At 41.1% G+C, this 15,389-nt stretch overlaps 1 protein-coding gene across 1 annotated transcript in view; it reads right to left on the bottom strand.

Moving 5' to 3' along the window:
* Positions 1 to 14,341, bottom strand: part of SSUH2 (ssu-2 homolog) — a 152,259-nt gene extending 137,918 nt beyond the window's left edge. Inside the window, exon 1 of the mRNA XM_069084045.1 lies at positions 14,175 to 14,341. The gene's annotated coding sequence lies outside the window, so the exon portion shown is untranslated. The remainder of the gene's footprint in view (positions 1 to 14,174) is intronic.
* Positions 14,342 to 15,389: the final 1,048 nt, after the last annotated feature.

Here is a 15,389-nt window from a genome sequence, read left to right as displayed (position 1 = left end):
ATAGATCCCAGTTTTAAGACTCCCGCTTTAGGGTCTTAGAAGGAAAGTTCCATAAGAGTCATAACAACATAAGTTGTTATTAGCTAATACTTCCTTAGTAGTGATGGACAGTTCATTGAGAGTAAGAACCTCCTGGAAAATGACCCAAAGTCTAAGCTGGGTTCCTGGAGGAAGGCAGGAGATAGGAGAAATGCACTGAAAATGGATGTGGGAGAAATGCACTGAAAATGAATGTAGAAGAAGCCAAAGACAGACTTCAAAATTTTCCACCACCCCAAATGAAATTAAACTTGGAAAACAGCACATCAGGGCAATGTTCAGCCTCCTTTAGCAGCAAAGAAGACATGAGGAATGGGCAAAAAAGTCCATCCTGGCTTAATTTAAAATGGTACATGGGGTAAAGGCACTACTCTGGGGATTAATAGCCTTGTGAGCTGACATTTTCCCTTTGGGTTGTTACTGACCTGATGCCATGATTGCTAATGGAAGACATTCGTCACATTGGGTGGAGGAACTTGACATAGGCCATGACTCCAAGTACTTGGAAACTCAGAACAACCTTCCTAGGAGTGGTATCTATGGACGACAGAGACAAGAGATTGTACAGGGCCAGGTAGGAGGTCAAGCTCAGCTCAGTTTCCATAAGGAGCCTCAGCCTAAAACATAGAGCCCAAGACCTTCACAGAACCATAAACATCCTCTGTCAATATCACTAACACACACACACACACAGAGTTAGAGAAAACAAAAGCACAATGAGCTTTTCAATGCTATTTTCAAATGATCCTAAGATCCCTGTCTCACAGCTAGATGGGGGCCAAGAGGATTCTGGGAATTCCAAATAATGCTATTAGTCAAAAAAAGAATTCAGCCTAAGGTGGAAATCCATCACATCCAAAGAGTTCTGTTATTAACATACCTACAAGCCTTGGTTGTAGGGTAATATGAGGGAAATAATACAAAATGTACTTTTCGGCAAAACACAATAATAAACACTATGTTCTGTCTGTCCAATTGTTCTTTAAAGGGTTCAGTGTGCTGGTGATGGAGAGAGAAAAGTTACCTTTAAGAAAGAAAAAGTCTGTGTCAAAATCATGATCATGTTACAAAACACCAAGACCACTTTCCTACATTCACTTTAGCATTCATTTTGTTCACATCTGTTGTGAAGATTGGGTGTTGTTTCCTCTCCTCCAGGAGAAATGTAGTAGAGTAAAATGTGGTAGAGTAGTTCCCACTTCAGACATAGGACCAGAGCTTTAGAATTGGAAGAGGTCATCTAATCCTCTTTTTTCAGATAAGGAAACTGAGGCCCAAGGAGATAAAGTCACTTATTCAAGGTCCCATAGTTTGTGAATGGTTGATCCAGGATTTGAACCCAGCTCTTCCTATCCAGCCCCTTTTCCAACACAACTTGCTATCACCAGCAATAGAAACCTCACTTCCTCTTTCTTTGATGACTTGATGCTGTTCCATCTTCCCTTCCTAAGAATACAGTAGTGACAATGACTGAGTTAAAATGAACACTTACATGAGAGTTTTCAGATTTATGATTCACTTCTTTTTTCCTGTTCCACCTTCATGGCCCTCTGCATTTCAAATTCATCAAAATGTAAATTGTCCCACAAATTCTGGGGTCCCCAAGCATGGAGAGATTGATGCTGATGCCCTGGGGTCTCCAGTCCTATTGGAGACACATGGAAGGCAGCTGCACTGAAAGTCAATTTCCTTTTTCTAATATAGTCAAGGATGCATAGTTCCTTTTTAATAACTTCTGCTTCACCAGTTTCCTTGATGCTGCTTGTCAGCATGGAGCAGGCCTTATCCAGAGTCTTCATCTCAGATGGTCTTGGTGTTCTTCTTTTTATTAGCACTCCACAGCTTCCGGAAAAATCAAAACAAGGAATATGCCAACTGTGTTTCCAGGATCCTTTGCTGTGGACACACCCAAAAAGTGCCAGCAGCTCCAAACCTCCCATTCCTGAGAGGCACTAGACCAGGGAATGAAACTAAATGTTTCCTAAGATAGCTTCCTCTCACAGAAACTGGATGTTTATCATCTAATTGCAGAAAAATTCATGACTCAGTTACAGAAAGTTGGATCCTGAATTGGGCATCTGTTGGCCTCTGGGGCCATTGCCTTCATTATCTAAATGGGCTGGCAGATGCAAGCAGAATTGCCAGAAGGCACCATGTCCTGGGAAGAGGCAACGCATGGAGCTGGGAGATAGTCCAGAGTGTACAGATGAGATGTCTGAAAAGGAATGAGTTAGTATCCTAAAGGTAGGAAAATGGGGAAATCATATGGTAACTGGGCATTTTTATTCACATTTAGCATTTCCATCAATACATCCAAAAGCAATGGGTTTGTGGTCAGAATGCCCTGGTTTGATTCCTGGCTCTGTTTATTACCTCTGATGTTGAGTAAAATGCCTCTGCTTTCTAACCCGCAGGTTTCTCCTCTGTAAAAAGAGAAGGTGGATCCTGGATCTATCACTAACCAGGTGTGTCCAGGAAGTTTCTTCAGCTCCTTTGTCTACTGCTTATGAGCATGCCCATGTTTCCTCTTTCCTGAAAAAATCCTTACTTAATCCCTCTATCCTTGCTAATTATTGTCCGATATCTCTTCTGCCCTTTGTAGTCAAACTTCAAAAAGATAGTCTGCACCTCCACTTCCTCTCCTCTCATTGTCTTCTTAACGCTTGCAATCTGGCTTCCCACTTCTTGTTCCAGCAAAATTCTTCAAAGTTACTAATGATCTCTTGGTTGACAGATGCAATGGCCTCTTCTCAGTCTGCATTCTCTTTGACCTCTCTGCAGCCTTTGGCATCATTGATATTCTCTTCTCTATAAGTTTTTGGACCATTAGTCTCTCCTGATTCTCCTCCCACCTCTCTGACCACTCCTTGTCTGCCTCCTCTGCTGAATCACAGCCCCTCACTGAAAATGTCCCTCAGGGTTCTGCTTCTTGGCCCTCTTCTCTTCTCCTTCTATACTGCTTCACTTGATAATCTCATCAGCTCCCTTGGAATTAATTACTATCACTATACTGGTGATTCTCAAGTCTACCTTTCCTGCTCCAATCTCTCTGCTGATCTCCAATCTTGCATTTCCGACTGCCCTTCAGATGTCTCAGATTGGATGTTAAGTAGACATCTTAACTCACTATGTCCAAAACAGAACTCCTTATCTGTCTCCCTAGCCCCTCCCCTCTCACTTTCCCTATTACTGCAGAGTAATACCATCCTTGCAGTCCCCCAGGCTTACAATCTAAGTACCTAACAAGCTAAGCCTTACAACCTAAGTGTAGAGTCTTCACTCTCTCTCACCCCACTATATCCAAGCTGTTGCCAAGGCCTACCAACTTTACCTTTGCAACATATTCCCCCTTCTCTCCTCTGACATTACCACCAGTCCGGTGCAAATTCTTATTACTTCATGCCTTTTTTTATTGCAATAGACTGCTGGTGAGTCAGCCTGCCTCACATCTCTCCCTGCTCCAATCTATTCTCTATTCAGCTACTAAAGTGATTTTTCCAAAACACAGATCTAATCATGTCAAACACATCCCCTCACTCAATGAATTCCAATGACTCCCTATTGCCTCCAGAAGCAAAATTCTTCACAACCTAGCTCCCTCCTATTTTTCCTTCTTTCTACTCCTTACCCCCTGATACACTTTCTTCATTCCAGTAACAATGGACTCCTGGCATGAACATGCCATCTCTGGGCTCTAGGAAGCTTCTTTGGCTGTCCCCATACCTTGAATGCTCTCCCTCCACTCTGACCACTGACCTCTCTGGCTTCTTTTAAATTCCAACGAAATCTCACCTTCTGTGGTAAGCCTTCCTCAATCCCTCTTAATTCTAGTGCCTTCTCTCTTTTAATTATTCCCTATTTATCCAATATAAGGCTTATTTTGTATGTATTTGTTTACATGTTGTCTCCTCTTCTAGATTATAAGCTCCTTGAGGTCAGGGACTGTCTTTTACCTCTTTTTGTATCCCCAGTGTTTAGCACAATGCCTAGCACATAGTAGGTACATAAATAAATGTTTGTTGATTGACCGTGTCATAAATTTAGAGCTATAAGGACCCTCAGAAAACATCAAGTCTAACTCTTTTATCTTATATATAAGTAAACAAGGGGAAATGACTCGTCCAAAGTCACAAGTAAGTATCAGAGGCAGGACTTGATGTGAGATTCTCTGACCCCAAATCCAAAACTCTTTCCATTGAATCACACTGTCTCCTAGTAACGGTTAGACTAGATCAAAGTTCTTAACCATTTCTGTGTCATGGACTCTTTATCAGTCCAGTGAAACCTTTGAACCCCATCACAAAACAATGCTTTTAAAAGCATAAAAATATATAGGATTACAAAGAACATTATATTGAAATATCGTCATCTAAACATTAAAATTGAAAGTACATTAAATTTTTTAAAAATAAGTTCACAGACACAAGATTAAGAACTCCCGGACTACAAACTTCCTACAGACCTTCACGCTTGAATATTTTATTCAAAATTCTACAATCCTACAGTAAAATATAGAAGCCACATCCTAAGTCTCCTTTACTCCTATTATTCTGTTTTCTAAATGAGCTCTTTTCCTTATCTGTACACCTGAGAAGCCATTGTAACCATCCTTCTTCTCTGGGACTCTCATCTGATTCACTGAGAAGAAAGAAACCCAAATTCATGGCCATAAACTGAGAATGAGACATTCTATCTGAATTCCTCCTAACCCAGCACCACTGTAAAATGACCGTAATCAAGGCATTGGGGTGGAGTGAGGATGGAGGGTTGTTTAGGGGCTGGTTAGGGCTTGGTTTATAGCACCTGAATGATGAGAAGTTGCTTTCTTTGGCCTTTTTTTTTTGGAGGGGGGAAGGCAGGGCAATTGGAGTTAAGTGAATTGCCCAAGGTCACATAGCTAATAAGTGTCAAGTGTCTAAGGCTGGATTTGAACTCAGGTTCTCCTGACTCCAGGGCTGGTGCCCTATTCACTGAGCCACCTAGCTGCCCCCTCTCTTTGGCTTTGCCAAGGTCAATAGGGTGATTCCCTCCCTTTTGCCCCTGAGATCTTCACTATATTAAGACCCTGTCCTGCCCATAACAAAAGAAAATTAACACACACATTTCATTTCCTTAGTTGTACTTTCCTCAGTGATACCCACAAAGAAATACAGGTCATACACAACTGTTCCTGATAAGGATGGGATTTGCCTGCCCGTGGTCCCCTGGCATATGCCAGTTCAATTCCCTGGGGGAGGGGGGGTGCATGTCCCAGGCCTTTGTGGTCACATGCCAAGTTATGACCCCATGTCTGTGGGCAGAGCAGCAAGCACAAAAACTTGACTCAATTTCTTTTCTTTTGTAATTGTATTTTGGTGAAGAATGAACACATTTCTGTCTCCCACTTCAGGGCTATACTTTGGGGGATACAGCTTCAGTGGTGCAGCTCCTAAGTCTAATCAAGCCAAATCAATAAGCTTTTATTAAACATCTACTGTTTCAAACACTGTGCTAAGTCTGGGGATACAAAGAAAGTTATAAACCAAACAAACCATAGAATAGTCACTGCTCCCCAGGAAGCCCTGGTTGGGCACTTTATGGTTGGTCTCCAAACTGTCTTTCCAGACACATTACTTCCTTTCATAGTCTATGTTCCAGACAAATGGGGCCACTTGATGGTCTCCACAGAAAAAAGCAATCTCTCAGACCTCTCTTTTTGCCTTGGGATGAGGAGTGGGGAGGAAGGAATACTCAAAGGATCGATTGGAGAGTCCATCAGATTGGTCAAGTATTCCGATGATCAACCCCTGTCACAACTTAAATGCTCTTCCTCCTCCCCTCCACCTCTTAGAAGTTCCTATTTCCCTTCAAGGATCAGGTTAAGGGGTACCTCCTACAAGGGATCTTTCCCAATTCTCCAGTTATCAGTGCTTCTCCTCCCCTCTCTCCAAAATTGATTGGCATGAATTGCATGTAATGTTTAAATGTACTTATCTGTGGACATGTTCTTCTTCTTCAGCAGAGTATAAGTGCTTTGAGGGCAGAGACTGTTGAGTTTTCAATCATGGTATCTCCTGTTTCTAGCACAGTGCCTAACATACGATAATCACCTAATAAATTATTATTGCATTGATTTGGATTAGGATCATTTTAATTGGTTTGGATGGTGAAAGGGGGGCCAACCCAGTCTATGGTTAGGCTTGCAAGTTATTTCATATTCATTATGTATCTATAACCCTCTGCCAATATGGACTTGACAAGGCCCCTTTACAGTTCAACAGGGTTGACCCCTCTATAAGTTTGGTAACACAACACGTGGACAGAAAGTATCACAACACGGCTTACTCAGTGACATACAAACATTTCCATTTTTACTCAGGATCTCCAGAGCTTATTTTGCAAGTATGTCTCACACATGGTCAGACTCATGGATGACTTAAGAGTCCTACAGCCTCTCATTTGCCCCCATTACACAAGTAAGGAAAGTTGAGAAGGGCTAGAAAGAGAAAGAAAAGAGCTCTTTTGGGGGGAGGAGTACCAGAGTTAGGACTTTTCTCTTGGGACGGCATCCCCAAACCAGTAAAACTGATTATTTGGTTTGGCAGTCTGCCTTTGAGCAACACTTCAGCCAGTCAGAGCCCAGTGAGGAGGGATAATTTCATGGTTGACCCTTAGATGCACCAGTTATTCTCTGGCCCCAGGTTCTAGTCCATGTCCATAACACAGATGCACAGCATTGATCTGACCATTTCACCCAGGCGAGTAAACTCTAATTGTTCCTTATTACCTCTAGAATCAAATATAAAATGATCTGTTTAATATTGAAATCCCCTCACAACCTAGACCCTTCTTATCTTTCCAGTCTTCATATACTTGAATCCCCTCCACATACTCTGCAATCCATTGACCCTGGCCTCCCTGCAGTGCCATTCCTCATACAGGACCCTCCATTTCCCTACTCTATGCCTTTCCATTGTTGGTCCCTTATGCCTGGATATTCTTCTTCCTCATCTCCTCCTCCTGACTTCCCAGTCTTCTTTCAAGTCTCATCTCACATCCCATGTTCTTCAGGAAAACGTTCCTGCTTCTCCCAGCCCACCTACCACACATATACATACTACTACTGCCTTCCTTCTGAGATTACCTCCCATTTCCACTATACACATGGCAATGATTCCATATTGCCTTCCTTCCATTATAATGTGAACTCTTCAAGGAGCAGAAACCATGTTTTTGCCTTTATTTGTATCCCTAGCACTAGCCCTGTGCCTGACAAATGGTAAGCATTTAAATGCTTGTTGACTGACTGATGAACTAGTGAAAAAGAATAGACAACTCCAAAAATCTCATTTCCATGAATGGAAAGATTCCAAACTACGTCTTCCTAAAAGGTACGTCAAGACCATCATCTGCATACACGTCAAAAAGGATGCATGCTAACAAGGAGAGATGAAGTAAAGAAAAATTGTGTGCTTGGAAATAATCATTCATGGGAATCTCTAAGCTTTGAGGTTATTCTCTTGAAGTAATTAGCATGCAGCATTTAATCCAATGTGTTTAATCAGAAACTATTTCAGATAAATGAAAGAGGAGAAGGTAGCTGACATTTAAATTGAGATTAATCTTCTGTGGGGGAAAAAAACTAGCAATTTTAGTTCCACCTGATAAATTGAATGGGTGACTGTTAAAGGTTCCTATTACCCATTTGAAAGAAACCTGGGAAGTGACTACAGCAGGCAGGAAACAGCTGTTCCTTCTCATTAGCTTTTCCTGAGTCCCAAGTAGACTCGTCAGCCGTTATGGGTTTCAAATGGTTTCTCTCATGTTTAAATTAAACTAGCTGGATTGTCCTTTCCAAAAGCATCTTTTTTAAGGATGTTTTTTTCCTCTCTCCCAGTCTTAGAGATTTGTCCAGCCCTCCATGCTTTCTCAAGAAAGTTAGATAATGGCTACAACTGCAGTGTAGCAGAAAGAGGACTTGGATCTTCAGCAAGGAGATATGTGTTCAGGTTTGACCTGTGCCACTCCCTAGTTATAGGATCTGAGTCAGATCAATCAATTAATGAATCTACAAGCATCTATGAAACAAATACTATATGTTTAAGTTAGGTGACACTTAGAGTTAGGAATATCTGGGTTTTAAACCTGCCTCAGATACTTACTAGTTGTGCGACCCTGGACAAATCACTTAATCTCTGTCTACCTCAGTTTTTTATCTGTAAAATGGGAATAATGATAGTACCTATTTCCCTGAGTTTTTATGAGGCTCCTATGAGAAAAATATATATATATATATAAAGCGCTTTACCAACATTATGCAATATATAAATGCAAGCCATTGTTATTACCAACCATTATTTTGGGTGCTGGGGATACAGTGACAAAAAATATGTAGTACCTACCTTCAAGGATCTTCCATTTTACATGTTTACAGATAAATAAAGTAGGCTTATTACAACAAAATAACAACAATAAAGAACTATGAAGGAGGTGGGAGGTTGTTACTTAGACTAAATGAATCATCAAAAGTCTCTTAGAATCATTCCTCCTCTTTAAGTCTCAATTTCCCCATCTGTATGATGGATCTTATTTTTAATACCCCCTTCCCAGGGTTGTTGTGAAGGGCAAATGAGATGATGTCTGTAAACAACTCGGTAATCATAAAGAGTTACATAAATTGGGGCGGCCAGGTAGCACGGCGAGTAAGAGCACTGGCTATAGTGTTGAGAAGACCTGGAGATCGAATCCGGGCTCAGATACTTAGCACCCACCCAGAAACACCTGGCCGTGTAACCTTGAGCAAGTTACTTAACCCCAATTGCTTAGGGGCGGCCAGGTGGCTCAGCGAGTAAGAGCACCGGCTCCAGTGTCGGGATGACCTGGATCAAATCTGGGCTCAGATACTCAGCACCACACCCAGAAATAACTGGCCATGTAACCTTGAGCAAGTTACTTAACCCCGATTGCTAAAAAAAAAAAGAGTCATATAAATGCCAGCCATAGTGAAAAGAGCCATGGATTTGGAGTGAAACATGAGTTTGAACTCCCAATCTGATCCTCACTCCCTCTATGTCTGTAGATAAGTCATTTCCTCTCTGCCTCTGGATCTTGGTTTGGTCTTCTATAAAGAATGAGGATTAAACTAAGAGATCTCTTCGTTTCTTTCTGCCTCTAAATCCTATGATTCCTATTTTTTCACCCATGCACCTCCCTATCAATCTCTTCCCAACTTCTTATGCCACTCATTGGGTAATGGATGCTTCTTCTACTCATCTCCAAGCTTATTATTAAAGGGCAGACATGAAAACACCATGACACCCAGGAGGTACTTTCTGCAAAGGAGTAATTACTCCCTGTTAACTGGACTCAGGAGATAGGGAAGTTGAGCACATCCTCACATTGGAAAGTCCATCTGAGAAGCTAGGATTATAAAAACTCAAATCAGTGTAATGGTCTCCATGCCATCTGTGTATCATATAGCTCCCATTGGAATTCTAAAATGTATACCAGACAGGTTGTCTGTATTGTTATTGCTGGTTCCAACTTGGCAGAACTCACGAGGGAGGCAGTTTAGTCTCAAATCTCACATCTGAAGCTTCCTCTCCTACCTCTGTGACCTTGGACAAGTCATTTAATTTCCCTTAGCCTCACTTTCTACATCTGTAAAATGTTGAGAGTTGAACTAGATGGCCTCTGAGTTAATTTCCAACCCTATATAGATGATCCTAAGTCACTGACTAATTCTGAATTTGTCATCTTTCAGTAAAACCATAGAATTTTAGAGTATGAATGGACCTTAGAGGTCATCCTGTCCAGCCTCTTCTGCCTTTCCACAGTATCCTTGACAGATGTTCAATCAGGCTCTACTTGAATACTGCCAGTGAAAGGGACCTTACTACTTAATATGGCTATCCATCCCATTGTTGGACAGCTCTCATTGTTAGAAAGTTCTTTATACTGAGCCAAAGTCAATCTCCCTGGAACTTCCATCCCTTGGCCCTATCTTCACCCTCTGGAGCAACACAGAACAAGACTGCTCCCTCTACCATTTGATAGCCCTTCATATATTTGAAAATAGCTATCCAGCTACTCCCTCCCCACTACTGGCAAGTCTTCTCTTAAAACATTCAGTTTTCCCCTTATTTCTTCCCACAGACCCCACCCTGACCCATTTCCCATCTAAAAACTTACTGTTCATGTGAAAAAATGGAAGAGATCAGAGGCCAAGTACACTTTGGCTGTCCCCAGTTATCCCTTATCTTTTTTGCTCATAAAAACCAACGGGAGATTAGTCTCAGACATTTTCACAGGATAAATTACTTCAGGCTGGGATAGGAACTGAATTCTGATTGGTTCTTTGAACCATAACCAAAAGAATTACTGGGCTTCCATCCCAGAAATAAGTCAGTCCATGAGGACAATAATAATTGCATGGGTAAGTGGTATGTGTTGACTGAATTGAAAGGGTAAGTCTAGGGAGTAAATCGGAAACATCAAAACTAAACCAAGTCAAAAGAGAACTGGTGGAGGTCTCATACCATGTGCCTGGTTCACTGATAAGCTCTTTAAATTTCAACTGGGAAGTGAGAACATTATTTTGGTCAATCAGGTCACAGATGCTTAGGACACTGTGGATCAGGGCTGGCCAAACATTCACAAGATTCCTCAAAGAGAAGGGGATGATCCAAGAATCATGTATTTAGAGCTGAAGGGACCTCAGAGGCCACTAGTCCAATCATTACATTTTACAACTGAGTAATCTGAGACATAGGGAAGTGAAGTGACTTCCCCAAAGGCGGACCAGTAAGAAATTACAGAGCCAGAACTCAAATCCAGATCCTCTGATGCCAAATCCAGACTGCTTTTGGTAGCACTGTGAAATCAGTAATGTCAAATGCTAAAAAGAAGGGGAAGAAGAGGAGGAGGAGGAGGAGAAGAGGAGGAGAAGGAGAAGAAGAGGAGGAGGAGGAGGAGCTGAGGGAGAATCATTCTCTAAACAATATTAATGATGTTTTTTAAAAGAATCACTGAGGATGGCAGAAGGCAAAAATCTAGTGGAAAGGTGGTAAGAATGAAAGACAGATGATTGCAAAAAAAAGAACAAATGAAAAGGACATGGACCAATGGGCAGAGACTATTCTCCTGGGAAGTTTGTTTTTTTATTAAAACTCTATCATAGACTCAGAATCTTCAAACTGAAGTATGCTTGGAAAGCCATCTAGAGCGATTCTTGAACAGAAGTCCATGAACATGGTTTATAAAAATATTTTGATAATCATATTTCAATATATTTGGTTTTCTTTGTAATTCTGTTAATTTTACTTTATTCTCTTAAAAACATTATCTGAGAAGGGGTCCATAGGTTTCACAAGATTAGCAAAGGTATCCATGACACCAAAAAAGATTAGAAACTACTGATCTTGTCCAACCATCTTATTTTACAGTTAAGGAAACTGAGGCCCAGAAAAAAAATGAAGGGACTTACTTGAGGTCATACTAGTCAGTGGTAGACACAGGACTAGGAGTGTATTAGCTTAAATGATCTTTCAGAGACCAATTCTTAAATTTTTAGTATGAGCATTTATACCTTGGAAATCAGCAAACACTGCAAATCAGGGCTTGATTTATTGGGGGTTTGGTAGTTTAGACTTAATAAAATGGTGATAAAATGTTAATAATGCAAATTAACTATAAAAAGGTGTTGTTTACATGTTTTTGGAGAGTTGGTTGTTAAACATTTACCAGCATACCCCTCACTAGAGCCTAAATATTCTCACTTCCATTACCTATATTCTTTCTGCTGTGCCAAAATTGTGGGGGTATACAGCTGTTTCATGTTTCCTGGACCTATCAGGAACTAGTCTTGAGGCTGATATTGGTCATTTTAGAGAAAGAAAGAAGGAAGGAGAAAAGAAGAAAGGAACAAAAAAGGAAGGAAGGAAAGAAAGAAGATGGGAGGAAGGAAGGAAGGAAGGAAGGAAGGAAGGAAGGAAGGAAGGAAGGAAAGAAAGAAGGAAGGAAGGAAGGAAGGATTTAATTGCCTACTATGTTCCAGGTATAGGGCAGCTAGGTGGTGCAATGGATAGAGCACACAGGGCCTGGCATGGAGAAGACTCATCTTCCTGAGATGAAATCTGTCCTCAGACAGTTACTAAACTGTTTGACTCTGGTCAAAGTCATTTCGCTCTGTTTGCTTCAGTTTCCTCATCTGTAAAATGAGCTGAAGTAGGAAATGGCAAATCACTCCAGTATCTTTGCCAAGAAAACTCAAAACAGGGTAACAAGGAGTCAGATATGACTAATCAAATAAACAAAAACAAATGTTCCAGACACTGTACTAAGGACTTTACAAATATTTCATTTAAGTATGGTAAAGAAAGTGATGTGATGAATAGAAGATAGAAGATCAATTGAGAGCTTGGGAGTTGTTGAGTTAGTGTGAAGTGGGAGGCTATTTATGTAGGCTTAATGGGGGACTGCCTAATAAGGGACTGGTCCTTAGAGCATTTGCCCTTTCCAATTGATTATACAGAACATGTGTAAATATTCCCTACCCAGTTCTAATCCCACACATGGAACTTTTAGGGTGCTTGTTTCCAGCCTTGTGGGAATGCGGAGTTGGTTCTGTGTGATGATGAGAAATCTCTTAATTAGCTTTGGCTCTGGGAGGCCTGATGAGTCAGGAGAGTCTGAGCCAGAATTGAGTGTAAGAAAGAGTGCTTTGAGATACACAAAAATGGAATTGAGAAACAATGCCTTAAGAAGTGGTTTCCTGCTCCTTGGAAGTCCACTTGCAGACACTGCACAACCATTTCTAGGTTATTTTATTATTTCACGTATAGGTCCAACTCACAAATTCTGTGATTCTGTGAACCATTTTTTTTCAGCCATGTCCTACTCTTTATGACCCCCTTTGGTGTTTTCTTGTCAAAGATACTGGAGTAAGTTGTTGTTTCCTTCTACAACTCATTTTACAGATGAGGAAAATGAGGCAAACAGGGTTAAGGGACTTACCCAGGATCACACTGCTAATAAGTATCGGAGACCAGATTTGAACTTAGGAATATGAATCTTCCTTATTCCAGACCTGACACTCTATCCACTGCTCCACCTACAACCACTATGTGTTAACTATACTACATGTGAATCCAGCCCTACATTCCCAAATAGATTTACATGCACATGGGAACTTTTCAATAAGACCTAACTAAGTACTCTGGCCCCTCATGGTTACCTTTTGATGGAACCCTGAGAAAGATAAGAAAGCCACCCTCTGGTGACCCAACTTGTCAGTGCCAATGATAGCTGGAAGAGTTAACCTGGGACACAGGAAAAGTGAATGGGTATGTAAAGAAATATAATAGTAGTGTGCCTCGGTTAGGCATTAGAAAATTCATTGAGGGGTATACAAAAGAAAGAAGTTAAGAAGGGTCTAGGCAAATTCTAATCTGAAAGAGTCTAGGCTGGGGACTAATGAAGTGGCCTGGTTCCCACCACAATCCCCCAGTTCAGTGTATATTCCAGTGTGAATGAGTAATGTATAAAAGATGATGATCTGATTTGGTTCATGCTATTTATCTGAATCAAACATTTCCTGAGCTCTTCTGATCTCTTTTAAAAAGAAGGTTCTGGGGTAATGGGGAGGGAGAGTGGGGTGGCAGCAGCACAGGGTGACCAAAGGCATGGATATATGATGGTAAATGACAGTTTCATTCATTTGGGGCTTTCCTTCTATTCTTTCCAGGCAAAAAAAACTCATCCCCTCAAGTCAGACCATCCAGTTCCTTCCTCTGACCTTACTTCCAGAATTCTGCCTCATTCCATCTTTGAAGTTACTCAATATACCATCATAAATCCTCCCACCAATAGCTGTTGGTCTATCAACAAATTCTCTCTGACTCTACCCTGGAATACCACTCTCTATTTCCATGTCTCAATTTTTATTCACCTCTCCAATGCACCCCTCTACCCCTACCTCTTCTCCCAACTCCAGGAAGCAAATCAACAATCTTCTATGAAAGAACTCATCACTCCTCTGAATTCCTTCCTCATCTTGAATTAACCACTTACAATGGACTTGTCACCATACATTGAACTGGTACCATAGTTACTCAGTACAGATCTTGTCTTAAAGGCAGGGTATTTTTTTTACTTACCTTTGTATCTCCTATGATATCTAGTAAAATCTCATGCATGCAATAAATTCTTCATCAGAGTTTGTCAAAATGGTCAGGAAAAACAGTTTTTCTCTTTCTCTCTGGGTCTCTTCACTGACCTCTCCCTTATACTCTCCCCTTCCTTCCTCCCTCTCTCCAGCCTTCAGCAGAATGACCTCTCAGTCAAGACTAGTATCTCATACATAGCCCATGTGACGCAAATGAGGTTAAAGTTGATATTTTTTAGTGTCTGGGGAATGTAGCGAATGGTACATCACACAGCTAGAGGAAGAATTAAGGAGTCACAAATATCCCAAAATTAAAAAAATCAAACTGTTTTCCTCCTGTATGAATTTAGTGCAGTTTATTAAAGCATCGCTTAAGCAAATGGGTGTCCAGATAGGATGAGAGCCTGCTCTGAAAGTGCCCTCTCTCCTTTAAGAGGTCTAAATATCCTTCTATTTAAAGTTAAAAGGAGTTTGTGGTACATTAAGAAAACTTCACAAATAGAGAATGCTAAAGGTCAATCTCTACTAGTGGTGAGTCTGATTTGAAGGATTTTTGTATAGTTTAGACATTGTGTCTTTTCAAATGAATATAGCATAGTCCCCCAAAATTAAGTATTGCCTTTAGGAGACTTTTTTTTAGTGATAAATAAATAGTATGATGGATGGATAGGACATTGGACATTAAATCAAGAGACTTGGATTCAATCTCATCTCAGATAAGATTTGATTTGGTTTTTATTTTCTATCAGCAATGTATAGTGAATTGTGCCATGTACAATGGACAGTGTTTGACCTGTGGATAAGAACAGGGATTGAATTTAGGTCAAGATGGCAGAGTAGAAGTAGAACCTCCACATGGCTCCGGCTCCCACCTTTCCCAATTCATGTAAAAGGGGACTCTAAACAAACTTTGGAGCTGCAGAACCCACAAAATGACACAGAGAAGCTAACCTCCCACTGAGGACAGCCCAGCAGGATGGCAGGAATCGGCAGGCACAGCACTCTGGGAGCTGAGCCCAGGCCCCCATGAGCCAGAGGTTTTAGCCCCAGGGTGGGTGTGATCAGCCTCCAGCAGGAGGGATTCCAGATCACCAGCAGCTGTGGCCATTTCCAGATTTATCAACACAGAGATGTGAAGGACAAAGTGAGAGGTAAGTGCAGTCTGGACTTTGGGACCAGTAGTTGGGAGTCAATCGGCTTTTGACCC

Source organism: Petaurus breviceps, unplaced genomic scaffold (assembly GCF_028583685.1).
Source record: "Petaurus breviceps papuanus isolate PSGF00001 unplaced genomic scaffold, PetGlider_PUasm1.0 174, whole genome shotgun sequence".
Classification (NCBI taxonomy): domain Eukaryota; kingdom Metazoa; phylum Chordata; class Mammalia; order Diprotodontia; family Petauridae; genus Petaurus; species Petaurus breviceps.
The sequence above is the reverse complement of the archived record's forward strand: the minus strand, read 5'-3'. Positions and strand labels throughout refer to the sequence as shown.